At 39.6% G+C, this 11541-nt stretch overlaps 1 pseudogene; it reads left to right on the top strand.

Annotated features, from left to right (window-relative positions):
- The first annotated feature begins 9488 nt into the window (after positions 1-9488).
- Positions 9489-10984, top strand: LOC129558687 (ribose-phosphate pyrophosphokinase 1 pseudogene; annotated as a pseudogene).
- Positions 10985-11541: the final 557 nt, after the last annotated feature.

Raw genomic sequence — 11541 nt, 5'->3', positions numbered from 1 at the left:
CTGACTTGATCTTTGATCAGCTTCTAGGGATTAATAGAACAGAAAGTTTTTCCCCTTGGATAAGTCATGCAAAGACATTAGAATTGGTTATCTCTAGGTATAGAAGAAAGCTGTCAGTGAATGGAATGCATAAGTAATTTTAATCCCCACTGTTCCTATTTCCAAACATTTTGGTGCAGAAAGTCCAGTTCTGAAGATGAAGTAAGATATTCAGTCTTCCTAGATATAAGTATCTTACCAGTTTTACTTTCTTCAACAAATTTATAGCTTCCAGTTTCCAATTTCTCGTCCTGGGGACATATGGTCCTCTTTAGAAGAAATCAAGGGAAGAAAAGCTAAATACCTATTGGACAGGATGAGAAAAGCTGATGGCTGATGAAAAATGGTCCTTGTAAATCATGGGAAATGTTTTAAAGGTGGTTTGTGGGAAGAATACAGAAAGATGTAATTGTTGATAGACTGAATGCTTTTAAACTCAAAGTCTAAAGTAACCCTCAGTATAAAGGTTAAGCACCCTGATCTGGGAGTCAGACCTCCTGGGATTAAATCCCAACTTCCCTTCTTATCACCTCCAAAGTTACTTCATGTGTTCGGGCCTTACTTTTCACAGCTACAAAATGAGGTTAATAGTACCTACTCAAAAGATTGTTATCAGCATTAAATAAGCTAATATTCTAAGAAGACTTAAAAGTGAACACATTAAAAGTTTAAATAAGTATTTTTTAAATAAAAGAATTTTAGAAAATCTATGGCACCTGGGTGAATTCACTGGAAAAAAATGGACCCTAGAGCTGACTGCTGCTTTGTTGGATGGAAATATCCCTATTTCTCTACTTGTGTCATGGCATTATACAGCACTAGAATTCTTTTTTTTCTTAAACTACAATAATAGTACATTCTAGATTGCTATATGGTTAGTGTATAGTTGTCCACAAGCTTACTTTTATTATAATCATTTAGATCATGTGACATTGAGAAAACCTTTCATTTCATGTTTTAGTATTGCTATTGGTTCTCTGACAATTTAAAGTTTAAAAAAACTTTTAGCCTCCAATTTCACATTTAACTTTGGTTTGTAAATAGCATTTAACATTCAACTTAGACTTCCAATGGTGATTTGACTAATAATTTAGAAATAAATGAAGAGGAAATACTTTTAACAATGAAACATTTTTAATGAGAGGAGTATCTTCCACATTTAACTCTAGGGCCATCAATATGATTTTGAGATGCTTATCATTACAGTGATATAAATGGAAAAATACAGTCCTTGGAAAAATGCAAGGTACTTCGTTACACATTTATGCAAATATTTGAGCATTTGCTGTGCACTAGGCGCTGTGATCACTGCAGATGCTGATTGCAGCCATGAAACTAAAAGACACTTACTCCTTGGAAGGAAAGTTATGACCAACCTAGACAGCATATGAAAAAGCAGAGACATTACTTTGCCAACAAAGGTCCGTGCAGTCAAGAATATGGTTTTTCCAGTGGTCATGTATGGATGTGAGAGTTGGACTGTGAAGAAAGCTGATTGCCAAAGAATTGATGCTTTTGAACTGTGGTGCTGGAGAAGACTCTTGAGAGTCCCTTGGACTGCAAGGAGATCCAACCAGTCCATTCTAAAGGAGATCAATCCTGGGTGTTCATTGGAAGGACTGATGCTGAAACTGAAACTCCAATACTTTGGCCACCTCATGCGAAGGGCTGACTCACTGGAAAAGACTCTGATACTGGGAGTGGTTGGGGGCAAGAGGAGAAGGGGTGATGGGATATAATATAATCTTATATGTATATACTTTACATATACATATAAGGGACGATGGGATATAATATAATCTTATATGTATATATTTTATAATGTAATCTTACATATATAATATAAAAAGGGAGATGGATATAATATAATATTGGAGAATGAAATGGCTAGATGGCATCACCGACTCAATGGACATGAGTTTGAACTCCGGGAGTTGATGATGGACAGGGAAGCCTGGCGTGCTGTGATTCGTGGGGTAGCAAAGAGTCGGACACGACTGTGACTGAACTGAACTGAACTGAACTGAGGCACTGTGTTAATTGTTTAGGATATTGGACAGAATAGACACACTAGACTGATCTCATAGGTAGTCAATAAACGAGCATGTTTCAGTGTTGCCAACACCTATGAAGGCAAAAACAGAATACGGTGGGGAAAAAAGAAAAACAAAGAGGATATAATATAATATTGGGTGGTCAGGGAAGGCCTCTGAAATTTGAAGATAGAAAAGAGGACAATTATGCCAACAGTGAGAGGAGTTCCAGGTAGAAGAACCAGCTCGGACTGCTCAGTATCAATCCACTAACTATGCAGAAACCAAAGTGTTCAGAGTTATTCTCAAATAACTAAGTGATTTAAAGAGGGCTACTGGGGCTTCCTAGATGGCTCAGTGGTAAAGAACCTGCCTGCCAATGTAGAAGATGCAAGAGACCTGGATTAGATCCTTGGGTCAGGAAGATCCCCTGGAGGAGAAAATGGCAACCTACTTCAGTATTCTTGTCTAGAAAATTCTGTGGACAGAGGAGCCTGGCAGGCTACAGTTCCTGGAGTTGCAAAGAGTTGGACATGACTGAGAGCACGCACACGCACACACTCACACACACACACACACACACACGTATCTATTTCATCTACCACTTGGACTGGTACATACAGATACAAAAGCAAAATCTATCACCAATACCACCATTAACCATATATTGGGGAAACACAAGTGGAAATGTTGACTTATTAAAGTGCTTATAAAGCATCTGTGAGAACAATATAACTGCATTGTGCTAATTCCTAGACAACAAGTCTTCAAAGAAAGTCAAACCTCCTACAGCATACTCCCTGGTGTGAGGATCAAGCAGTGCTAGTGGAAATGTGTGACCAGGTATAACAGAAAAGAGATCATTTTTTCCAAAACACTGGAGAATTGAGACTAGAACATAAAACATATTTAAGAGCAAGTCAGCAGAAAATCATGAGGGTGGTGAAAAAAAAATCTATGAGAATCATAAATAATCAGTGTTAAACACTGTGTTTTCTTATATGGAATTTAACAAGAATTGTGACCTATAAATTTGGAATGCTTCTCCTGGACTCTAACTTTCCACATTTTCTAGGACTGTCATGACCTTGGCAATGTAGCTACATTGACCAGGGGGAAAGACCATGGATTCTTGGTAAAGAATCGAGGAAATGAGGATTTGGGTGGGGGGAAGAAATTCTACTGCTCACAGTATCCTGAACTACTCAGAACATATAACATTCTATGAAAGCATAACAGGTCCACAGCAAATGCTCTAAGTATAACCTACAGGGTCCTTCCAGGGTTACACTGCTCCATACAGTAGCAAGCAGTCAGAGGTTGCTATTGAGCTCTTAAACCATGGCTAGTCCCGACTGACATGTGCTGAGTGTAATAGGCACACTGGATCTCAAAGTCTTAGTGCAGAGAAAAGAACGTAGAATATCCACTAATAATTGTGTACTGTTGGAATATATGGGTTAAACAATATGTTGAAAATGAATTTCACCTGTAATCTTTTTTTAATCCAGCTACTTCAAAACTTAAAATTGAATATTTGTCTCGCATTATATTTCTATTGGACAGCTCGGTTCTAGGGAATGTGAAAAATCACGCCATCATACCTGCTCTCCAGCATCCGTCCTAAACTGTTCCATCAGAATGGATGGCAGTGTCATCAGAGGGTGGCTAGCCAGTTTCAGGTTTGGGTGGGAGGTAAGAGATGGCTGTGACAGTTACATAGTATTGGAAAAATTAATGCTTGGTAGAAAAACTCATCGATAAGTGTTAGACAATATTTATTGATGTGCTCTGTAGATGTTCCCAAAGAAGGAAACCAGGAGCATAAAATAATAAAACAAAACACTATATTATCCTTGTGCCAAGTGATCGAGGGGCTGCAGAATATACTGTCCTTCAGATTGCTTTAGATTTTTTTTTAAAAGGGAGCATGAATAATTCTCCAAAATTATATTGAACCTTCCTTTCTTTCCTCTAAAACAGCAACTAAACAAGCAGAAAGAAGCCTTTTACAATCAATAAACTAAGGTATTCTAAGCTAATGGGTATTCTGCAAACTGCTTGACAATAGCCACACTCCATGTAGATTAAGCAACAGATGTTGATGATGCTTAACATGACTGAGGATACAGAAAAAAACTATTGTGTCTTCATACTTGGCTGAAGGAAAAATCTTTTCCCTTGAAAAGATCTGCATAAATGTACTCCCTTAGCAAACTGACTAATATGTCAGGCTTCAAAGTGACCAGACTGTACACTTACTGTTTTACTAATCCTCTGGCTTCCTCTGTTTTGAAATGGTTACAGAAAAGTCCATTTTGGAATATTTTGCCCTTGGCTTTAACACTTGGCAGAAAAGTTCCCTGTTCTCTGCTCTTCCTTGTGTTAGTTATAAAGCTGTTTGTCATCTCCAGTATCCGGAACACCTGCTTTTTTTAAAGGACTGCTGGCTCAGGGAAAAGAACATAAGTTATTTTTATGCAACAACTCGCCAACTCAAGGCTTTTAAAAACCCCATTTGAAACAATGTTTTCTCCCCCCCACCCCCACTCAAATAAAGTATTTTAAAAATCAAAATCTTTCATTTTACCAGCTTTCTTTTGAGATAAACCATTGGAAGGCAAATGACAGGACAGTTGGGTAAACCAAAGCATGAACCTTTTGATCATAAGGATACACAGGGGAAGAAAAACACAGGCCATCTTGTCTCCCAATTCAGAGAGAGGTTTTTCACAGAACTTGTAGAAATTTAAGGAGGAAGAATTTTCAAGAATTTAGGAAGACCAAAAAGATGAGGGAGGCTCTTTTCCTTTTTCTTATGGAGAACGGCACAGTTTAAATCCCATGTTTAGTGTATATCTGTTGTTTCTGCCCACTTGGCAGACTTTCTCCCTTCTTGTAACAGCTATTATCTTTTCTTCTGGGAACACTCCCTTCCTCAACTGATAGATGTGTTTATCACTTGACCTGCCTCCCTGGCCATAGCGATGGGCACATGACCAAGACGAGCCAATCAGAACGCCTCAGCCACTTGGCCATAGGTTTGGGAGGATTGGTTGCAGCTATTGAAAAAGAAGCATTCCTTCTTGTTCTCTTGGGGTTGTTAGTGCTGAGAGTGATGTGAGACTTGGGCAGTTGTGGCGGCCATCCTTGCTACTCTGAGAAGAGAGCCTGACTGGGAATGAAGACAGTAAAGAGAAAAGTAGTGCTAAGAGATGTAAAAGGAAAGAAATCTTGATGCAAAAATTTAAGCCCCCAGATTTCTTACTGATATGATCACAAAATTCCCATTAAGCTTTTCTTTTCAGCATCGGCTAGTTTGAGCTGGGTTTCTGTCTGTTACAATCAAAAGATTCTAACTAATACAGTATGTTTGAGTGCAAATAAAAACTATGTAAAAAAAAAAAAAAGAGAAAGGAAAGAAAATAGAAAGCATCATAATGGCCTCCAAAAATGAAAAAAACAAAGAAAAATGGAAATGATTAGGTAATTTCTCCTCTATTCTCTTAAATGTAGTAGCAGAAATTACACACACATAATTATACACATGGAAATTCTGTCAATCTTAACTCACCCTCTAGAATTGAACACAAACTATATAATTGCAATAAATTAACCCTTTCGGGCATAGGAGGTAGTCTGCATGCAAAAGTGCAATTTTTTAAATCATACCTCTCAGCTTTATTGGTTTTTTTTTTTTTTTTGTATTTCACCATTTCCCTAATTTTTAAACAAAAAATGATGACTTTTAAAATTAATAAAACAATATATATACTCATTTAAAAAATCATTAGTAAAGAAGTCATTAAAAATAAAAATCCAAATCTTACATTTCAAACCTATCTTTCACGTGTGTCTTTAAATGTACTTTCCCAGAACCTCTTCCTCACCTTCAAAAAATATTTCTTTGGATTTTAACAAAAATAGAATCAAAGTATGCATCCTGTTCCCAAATTAATTCCTTTTTAAACAAAAACATTTTATGCACATCTTTTCAAGCAAAAACATAAGGTCCACACCATTTTATTTAGCTGATGACTAATATTTCAATTAAAGGGCTTCCCTGGTGGCTCAGTTGGTAAAGAGTCTGCCTGCAAGGCAGGAGACCAGAGTTCAATCCCTGGGTCAGAAGATCCCCTGAAGAAGGAAATGGCAACCCACTCTAGTATTCTTGCCTGGAAAATTCCATAGACAGAGGAGCCTGGTGGGCTACAGTCCATGGGGTCACTAAGAGTCAGACACAACTGAGTGATAACACACACAATATTTCAATTATTGACAAATATTTAGTCTGTCTCTAGTTTCTTTGTTTTCCATTGCTTTTCCTGTTAGATCTAGTGCTATAACAAATGCCCTCAATATAGTTTTATACTCTTCTCTTTTTCAAAATTGTTCTCATTTGTATTATTGTTGTAACTGTTTCCTAATCACAGACTGTGAACTAATGATCAGAACAAGAACCTGTTAACGTCTCTGTCTTGTACACAACTTTGTGCACACACATACTGGATGTGATGAAATAGGCAGCAGTGAGGCACAATTTAAAGTGTGACATCGGAAGAAACATCAACATAAACGAGGTGGCCCAGGACCAGTGAAGTCTACACCCACAATCACACATGCGCAAGTTGCCTTTCCTTGTGTTGTGTGCAACATTCAAATCACACCCCGGGACTACAGGTCTTGGCAGATGACTGACCTCTTCATCTACCATCTCTGCCATTTTCACTGTCAGCTTCTGTCCATTATCACACAAGACAGTTAGTAAAACAGCTCTTCACCTTTAGGCAGATATCTGTGGTCCATTTGTCTAGATCAAGAGCCTTATAAGCACCTCTAATTCTGAATTCTGTGGGGGTATTTGATTCCTGGCAGGATTGACAATATAATTGCTACTCTTTAATCAGCCCAGTGGACAAGACTCATTTATTTTACCTTCTGCTTTGAATTTTTTTCCAAGGAAACTTCGAGAGTTTTTAAAAATAGTTCGAGAGTATTAAAAAAATAGTTCAGTCTTTTCTTTTTGCTTGTGTATCATTACCAAACATTCAGACAGTATTAGCCCCCACCCCTGCTTTTTTTGGCAGTGGGGAGGGGTGTTGTTTATGGCACTTTAGGTTACTGAAGCCTGACCCAATTACCTGTAATATTTTCCTCTACCTTCTCCAGGCAAGGAAACAGGAAAAAATGATCCCTTCTTGTAATGGTTTATCACCTGGCTTAATTTTCTTTACACTGACCTTTTTGTGTCTGAAAGCAGGGGAGTAAAATGTCCTAGCTGATGTGTAGCACTGGTTCTCAGATAACCTGAGCAGAACAGGAAGCACAGGTACCTTGCCTATGACCCCACTCTCACTTCTGTTTCATTGTTTCTTCAATACTGTTGTTGAAAGTAAGAAAATATTGGGTTGGAAAAAATGTTCACTTGGGTTTTTCACAACACGTTGTGGAAAATCCTGAGTGAACATTATGGCCAACCCAATAACATGAGGCGATTTTTAAGGAAATCTCTGATTGCAGCAGATTACATGTCAAAAAACAACAGCCAGTTAAAACAGCAAGCCCTGCCTCTTTGCTGACAAGGAAGAGAAGCTCCTGATAGCAGATTCCCAGTTCAACAATGATAAGCAGGGAAGTGTCTGAGGCCCAAGGCAACCCAACTCCTGGAAGGGCTTTTGCTTTTACTGTTTGGCAATTACCAATGAGTCAATTGGTTGACATCCTAACAGGGTCCTTTCCTTACTCAAGGCCAGGACTTGCCTGCAAAATTGAGGGGTAGGTCAAGTTTATGTTGGGTACCAACCACCTCACTTAACTTTTCAATTCTTTTCCATTTCTCAAAATAGAAATCTACTGTCTTTAGGGGCTGGACTTCCTGGGACCAGACTTGATTCTTAGATCTGGGCTGTGTATCACATCTCAGACTTTTCTGTCTCCACTCAACACTTGCCACCAAAATACACTTGTCTTGTATCCCGCTCCCTCTGGATCCTAATAGGATCTGGAGTGAAGCCTATGCACCATGTGCCATGCACTCAGTTGTGTCCAACTTTTTGTGACCCAATGAACTGCCAGGCTCCTCTGTCCATGGGATTTTCCAGGCAAGAATACTGGAGTGGGTTGCCATTTCCTACTGCAAGGGAGTGAAGCCAATATACCCATATAACTGAAGGTCACTCGTGGATGCATCTCTTGGGAAATACGTGCAGCCAAGAGGTTCCTCCTGAATCTGGTTGGGAATCTTTATGCAAAAGGAGAATGAATATAATGGTGGGGCTATAAGGCACTTTCTTAGGGGAGATTTTCAGATAAAAGTGATTTAGAAACTCCTCAAAGCACATGAAGAGGCAGCCCCCTACCACAAGAACTTAGCCTGGCCTCCTGCCTTCTGCCATTTTGACAGGAAACTTGATGGGCTGTCCTAACACAGCAGCAATTATAACTTAGCAATCCTTCGGTCTCCTCCCCACAGCAGGGGAAGAGAGCTCTGCCAGGGAACATTCTCCAACATAAGGCAGCTTTCTGACATTCTACAAGAGAGGCAGTGAAAGATCTTGTTTGAAACACATGTGGATTTCACTGCTCACTTTTCTTACACTTATCTCTCTCCTCCTCTCTGGCTCATCTGCCCACGCTTTTAGAGGACACCTTTGTGACTAGGTGTGCTCACTGCTTCTACAGAACCACGCTGAAATGCCTACCATGTTATGTTCAATGAGGGAACTCAAAAGAAACACATGTGGGGTCAAACTGGGATAAAGAAGACAGCACTGTTCCGATTTACTGGGATAAAGAAGACAGCACTGTTCCGACTGAATAAAACATTCAATTATTACTTCTGTCTTTCATCTTTTCAGTTTGGTCCCATCTTTTCTGATACCTTCAAATTCCTATTTCATATAATTGCTTTTTCTTTGAAAAGTATAGATTATATAATAGTATTTCAATCTCATTTTCTAAGAAGCAACTGAAAATGCAGTATGTAATATAATTGGTTTTTTATTAAGATCATAGGGAAGAGAAATTAATCTAAGGCTCTTATAAAGAAAGTAGACTATTTTTCTTATTTCTTTAAGTAAAAATTTATTTCACAGACTGTCATGTTTCCTCTGAATATTTCCCTAAACTCAGTGATTAGTCTTTGATTAACCCATCTAGTTTCACTGTGTTCTTTAATAAGGCAGTTTGGAATAGACAACAATATTGTCTTACCAGGAGTAAGTCTTCCTGACCACTTAAGCATTTTGGATATACTTATATCTAAACACAGTACTTTCTAATCTTTCCGTAGGTAATGCCCTTTGTTCAATTTACTTTAACTTTAGCACAACATAAAGAAAATTTATAAATATCACCTTAGTTAATTTCATATTCAATGAAGAAGCTATGGGAAGGGTAGAAGATGGTGGAGTAGAAACGCGAGTGCTTAGTAGTGAGTCTCTGGGCCGACTCGGTTCGGGTCTCGGCGGCAGCAGCAGTGATCGTTAAGCAAAGAGAGCCTAGGGTAGTTGGCCAAGATGCCGAATATAAAAATCTTCAGCTGCAGCTCCCACCAGGACCTATCCCAGAAGATTGCCGACCGCCTGGGCCTGGAGCTGGGCAAGGTGGTGACTAAGAAATTCAGCAACCAGGAGACCTGTGTGGAAATCGGAGAAAGTGTTCGTGGAGAGGATGTCTACATTGTTCAGAGTGGCTGCGGTGAAATCAATGACAATCTCATGGAACTTTTGATTATGATTAATGCCTGCAAGATTGTTTCAGCCAGCCGGGTTACTGCAGTCATCCCGTGTTTCCCTTATGCCCGGCAGGATAAGAAGGATAAGAGCCGGGCTCCAATCTCAGCAAATATGCTCTCTGTAGCAGAAGAAGGATCAAAGTATCACCATGGACCTTCATGCTTCTCAAATTCAGGGCTTTTTTGATATCCCAGTGGACAATTTGTATGCAGAGCCAGCGGTCCTCAAGTGGATAAGGGAGAGCATCTCTGAGTGGAGGAACTGCACAATCGTCTCACCTGATGCTGGAGGAGCAAAGAGAGTGACCTCCATCGCAGACCGGTTGAATGTGGACTTTGCCTGGATTCACAAAGAACGGAAGAAGGCCAATGAAGTGGACCGCATGGTGCTAGTAGGAGATGTGAAGGACCGTGTGGCCATCCTTGTGGATGACATGGCTGACACTTGTGGTACAATCTGCCATGCAGCTGACAAACTTCTCTCAGCTGGAGCCACCAGGGTTTATGCTATCCTGACTCATGGAATCTTTTCTGGCCCAGCCATTTCTCGCATTAATAATGCATGCTTTGAAGCAGTAGTAGTCACCAATACCATACCTCAGGAGGATAAGATGAAGCATTGCTCCAAAATACAGGTGATTGACATCTCCATGATCCTCGCAGAAGCCATCAGGAGAACTCACAATGGAGAATCCGTCTCCTATCTGTTCAGCCATGTCCCTTTATAATAGAATAACTCCTGAGGCTTTTCAAAAATAAAGTGAGCCCCACCCCTTGTTTTTTTCTTTGGTATTTGTTGAAAAATCCAGCAGAAGACCCAGCTTGTTGAAGTGTAGCTTTCTACATCCCGCATCAGTTATATGAGCGTTACTGTGTTGGCCAAAAAGTTCATTTGGGTTGTTCCTTAACAGCTTATGGGAAAACCTGAGTGAACTTCTTGGTCAACCCAGTACATTAGAGAAATATAGAATGACATTACCCAGTACATTAGAGAAATATAGAATGACATTAGCCACTGGGATTTTCTACCTGTATTGTCTCATCCTGGCTTCTTTGATCTTGTGAGCCTTGCAGCTTTAACTGTTCAGCTGCTACAAGATGTCGGACTTTGGAAAGCTTTGTGTAGAGTGTCCAAATATGTTTGGGGAAGCTCAGACTACTTTGCATGTGAATGCTTCAGCACCATCCCTCCCCCCACCCCCCGCATTGTGTGATAAGTTCTCTAATGTCTATACTAAATTATGCAAGAGCCTGGTGCAACCCAAACCCAGATCTGGTTGCTGAGCCCCTGTAAGGCTGGAGATGCCCTAGGGCAGGAGCCTGAGGGGAAGCAACCCACCATAGAGCCAATGATTCTTAGGAGGAAAAAGCCTGATCCATCACCCTTTGCTTGGATTCTGTCACTGGATTCTTTTTGTCCCTATTCCTTTCCATTTGGCCTGATCTTCTTTTCCCGGCCAAATATCCACTTGGTCCCAAGTGATTGTTGTGCCATAGTTTTCTGGAAAGCAAACTCAATTCCTGCTCTATGATCTGTAACATTAACATGAGATTATTTTGTTATAGCTTAATCTTCCTTAGCCAACTGCCACTGCGGTAGTAGGTTTTAGGTGGTGTTGTAGTGCCTTTTGATTAATTTAACTGTTTATCATCTTTCTTCTTTGGATCTGTTTGGCCTCTCAAATGACCTGAGATTTCTGTTTAAAAAAAAGTTGATATTACTGTCTCCTGCAG

This window comes from Moschus berezovskii, chromosome 8 (assembly GCF_049115385.1).
Source record: "Moschus berezovskii isolate FMDL1 chromosome 8, NW_MosBer_1.0, whole genome shotgun sequence".
NCBI lineage: Eukaryota > Metazoa > Chordata > Mammalia > Artiodactyla > Moschidae > Moschus > Moschus berezovskii.
This window is presented reverse-complemented; position numbering and strand designations above follow the sequence as displayed.